At 32.8% G+C, this 4,612-nt stretch overlaps 1 long non-coding RNA gene across 1 annotated transcript; it reads right to left on the reverse strand.

Annotated features, from left to right (window-relative positions):
* Positions 1-209: 209 nt before the first annotated feature.
* LOC126886531 (uncharacterized) lies at positions 210-2,942 on the reverse strand. The gene is made up of 2 exons (XR_007698664.1): positions 2,830-2,942; positions 210-533 (listed from the first exon to the last, which is right to left on the reverse strand). It is a non-coding gene; the product is annotated as an uncharacterized LOC126886531 (long non-coding RNA).
* Positions 2,943-4,612: the final 1,670 nt, after the last annotated feature.

Below are 4,612 nucleotides of genomic sequence, written 5' to 3' on the forward strand. Positions count from 1 at the left end.
TAATTTAGTCGGACATTAAATGTTGAAGGCACCACAGGTATTAACGATAATATCGCTTTCAGTCAACTTATGTCCCTCAGGCCAAAGGCCCTCGGTATATACACCATTGACCTCAAGTGTTATTATCCTTATAATACCCTTGGTACCTTAATAACTATAATCTCACAATCAGCCCATAGAAGGTGTCAAACAAATAAAATATTTGGGAATCATACTTGATAATTTATTAACATTTAAACGATTACTTTATTGATTACAGTTAATTTATTTAATGGAAATTAAGATAATAATAATAATAATGTTTATTCAAAAATAATCAAATAAAAAATCTTCCTGAGACTAAAAACATATTTAAGTGTATAATTAATAAGAATTAACATAGGAAGCCACAAGGAAATAAATCTGCACGTAGCTATAGCCCAAAGTAACTCCTGTTATTTATCCAAATCTTTACTAGTCATAGTCAAACACATTTGTTTTGAAGTTCCAGCAGTTTCTTCTTTTTATACCTTTTAAATATCTGGTGGTGGTTCCTAAAACAAAGACATAAATAAAAATTCTACATTGTGTACCATAAAAAAATAAAAATGTGGAAAGTATCACAAGAATAAAGAAAAGTCCCAGATATAAAATTCACTATTAAAATAAAAATAGTAAATAATTATTTAAATCTGACACTTTTCTTATTGGAACTTCTTTTTGGTAACATCCTTAATCTCTGACTTTTACAATTTATAAGACAAGAGATGATGAATAAAGAAAGGGAAAAGGACTCTGCAGTATACAGTTACATTCTGCTTTCATTAATCTAGAAAAAAGATCAGATAGATAATTCAAAGTCCGAAATTGTAAAAGTCAAAAAGAGATTAAGGATGTTACCAGAAAGTGGTTCCAATAAGAAAAGTTTCAGATTTAAATAATTATTTACTATTTTAATAGTGAATTTTGTATCTGGGACTTTTCTCTTTTCTTTAAGAGATATCGCTGAAGCATCCTAATAGTAGATAACTATTTTTGAAATTCCACTTAAATAGACAATTTGATTTCGTTTTGATTCAGAGGTGTGCAGACAGCTCCACTGGGGACGCCGTAAGGCAGAAACAGCTGTCTGGAGATTGTGTATCGCCTCTGGATCGAAAGGAAACAAACTGTCTCTTCACTATCACAAGAGTATTTTAATATTTTTATTGAATAAAAGTAGTCAAAAAAAAAGGACTAGTTGGTGGAGCGAAGAGATAAAAATAGCTGTGAAAGAAAAGAAAGTACCATGGAGAGCTTATCTAGAAAATAACAGTTAATAAGCAAGGAAGCTTGTGAAAGAAAAAGTTAAAAAAGCTAAATTGGAACAGTGGGAGAGATTTGGAGAAAAGATGGAGCAAGACAGTAGTAGGACAAACCAAAAATTGTGCTATAAAGGTCTGAAAAAATGAGAGGTAAATCAGGTAGTACTGTCGTGCAAATAAAAAAAATAAAAATGGAGAAACACTTACCCAACCACAAGATATAGTTAATAGATGGAGTAAATATTTCAAAGAGTTGAGTAATGAAATAACAATGGAAGAATTAACGGAAGCCATTGCAAAAATGAAAAATGGTAAAGTGGCAGGAATAGATAATATCAAAACACGATTGTTGAAATATATGGGGGAATCTGCATTACACTACTTACACAAATTACTGATAACAATTTGGAAACAGAAACGCATCCCAGAAGATTGGGCAACAGCAGTAATGGCTCTTCTGGTAAAGAAGGGAGGTAAAAAAGTAATGTTCAAATTATCGAGGTATTTTCATGCTAAGTGTACTGGCTAAGATTTATGAATGAACACTGGAGATGAGACTGAGAAAGAAAGTGGAACATCAACTAGACGATGCACAAAAAGGTTTCTGACCGGGCACAGTGTCCAAGATCATATCTTTACTATAAGACAATGGAAAAAGCCTTTGACAAGGTACCTGGACATCACATTTGGAAAGGGCTTGAACTGTTCGATGTTGGAGGAGAACTAATTGATGCAAGTAAAATTTATGTACTGGAACATTGTGCGAGCATTAAACTGTGAATCAAACAAATTTGCTAATACACAAGGAGTAAGGCAAGGTGGAGTTTTAAGCTCACTGCTATTCATTATATTATATATATGAATGAACCAATAAAAAAATGCAGTAGAGTCCCGAAAATTAGATTTAGGTTACCATTGATTAAAAAGTATAACTCTGAGTAAATGTGTATTTGCAGATGACATTGCATTGATACCAAGTTCAGAGAAATCTTTACAAAGCAACCTAAATTTATAGACGAGAGAACTTGCAGACAAAGGAATGAAAATAAAATTAGCAAAGACCAAAACTTTACTTATTTCCAAGACACTGAGAGAAATCCTTATAAACCTAGACGGAAATTTAGTAGAACATATATGAATGATTTTGAATATTTATAAACTATAATAGACAAAAGATGCAAAAAAAATTAAGGTAAATGTTTACATTAGTAACATTTTATAAGTGGTAAGTTTAATGTAATTCAATTAATAAGGATTTTAAATGTCTACAATAATAATAAAGATGTGATAATTCAAGCTTAATTATTAGGAAAGCCAGCCATGTTTCACTTCCATGAAGCAGAGAAGGGAGGTATATAATATACTGTCGCTTTTGTCTTCTCACTAATTTCTCTTTTGCTAATGAAACCTGTAGTGAGGAAGTGATATAATCGTGATGTTTTAGCAATTCTGTTGTTAATTTTGGTAAATGTTTACATTAGTAAGGCTACTTGGATTAATCTGAAATTTGCACAGTATATTTTTGACTACTTTTTATTCACTTTACCTTCTATACATTTTTTCGCGCTGAGCTATAGTTTTTCTGTATTTTTCATTCAAAAAACTAATATTTTGACGTCAATTTCAAATCGCCTCCGCCATTTTAATTGCTGTCAAGGAAGTGCGTATGCGTACTGCATACCTTTTAAAGCACTGTTGCCACATCTTTCAAAATTATTGTTTATGGCAAAATTACTAGTTCCAGTACTAGAGACTTTAGCAAACGTAAAATAAAGGATCTTTTATTCGGCGGGCGTAATTTCGGCCGGTAATCCCTTGGCCTACCTGCATAAATGCATTACACTCCTGGGGTACTCTACACTCTAATACCCGAAAGTTAGGTTTTGACGAAGAGTTAGGTCTTCCTCCTTTGAAAATTGTACTGTGTAATATATAATATAATATATTGATTTTTTAAAATTAGCAAAATGTATGTGCAAATTATCATAAGACTTATAGCTTATTACAAGTATCCTGTAATAAAAGATCCTTTATTTTACGTTTGCTATAAGTCTCTAGTACTGGATGGAACTAGTAATTTCGCCATAAACAATAATTTTGAAAGATGTGGCAACAGTGCTTTAAAAAGTATGCAGTAGGCATACGTACTTCCTTGACAGCAATTAAAATGGCGGAGGCGATTTGAAATTGACCTCAAAATATTAGTTTTTTGAATAAAAAATACAGAAAAACTATAGCTCAGCGCGAAAAAATGTATAGAAGGTAAAGTGAATAAAAAGTAGTCAAAAATATACTGTGCAAATTTCAGATTAATCCAAGTAGCCTTACTAATGTAAACATTTACCAAAATGTTTACTTTTCATATTTTAATTTTAGTTTCCTTATATCTGTTCTTCTTGTGACTTTTATCCATTGTCCCCGGCTTTGTTTGGATAATTCACTTAAATGTATTGCATGGGGAGCCTTGGGAACAGTACAAAATAAGACTTTTCCCTGTCTGCCCTACTCCCACAATTTACAACAATTCAAGTTACATGTATAAGCTTGTCAAGAAAGCCGTTGCTACGTGCAAACTGATAACCAGTGTTCCCAAACGAAAAAAAATAAAATCGGTAAAATGCTGTCAAAAATTCGTTAGATTGCGAAGCCAAATCGGTAGATTTGATATTAGCTTTGTTCGCACAGTCCATTGACTGGTTTTTGACTCGTGCGCATGCGCAGTTCCGTTTTCAAGCGCTTGAAAACGGAGCTGCGCATGCGCTCCAGTCAGAAACCAATCGTGGACTGTCTCCACGAACAAAGCTAATGATGAAAATGAGAAGTTGGCTTAAGCGTCGTTTAAACACAACGATAAGTCACAGCAACTAGTTGTGATGACAAGTTGAAACGCTGTTTAGACGCTGCGATTCAATGCGATACCACCTTCAACCCAACTCCAACTTTGATAAGTTGTGCGATGCACCGTTTACACACAATGATAAGTTGCAACAACTCGATTGACCTTGATAAGTTGTTTGATTTATCGCTGTGTTTAAACGACCCTTTACAGGTCTCCATAGTTGGCATTGCTGGCTGGTTGACAACTTGACAAGTAACAGTAAGGAAGTGGAAAAATATAAGATTACTCTGTTGCCAGATTTTCTTTTAGTGAATATTAAGGTCAGAATATTCGTTTTGTCATGTTCATTTCACACTAGTAAAAATTTTTTTTGTCTTATTTATTCTCAGATTTAGGAATAAGAAAAAATTTCTATCTGAATACAAAATTAGGTAGAATTTCAGTACATTTCGTTAGATCGGTAGAAATGCGTTGAAATCGTTAGATCTAC

Source organism: Diabrotica virgifera, chromosome 6 (assembly GCF_917563875.1).
Source record: "Diabrotica virgifera virgifera chromosome 6, PGI_DIABVI_V3a".
In the NCBI taxonomy this organism is placed as follows: domain Eukaryota; kingdom Metazoa; phylum Arthropoda; class Insecta; order Coleoptera; family Chrysomelidae; genus Diabrotica; species Diabrotica virgifera.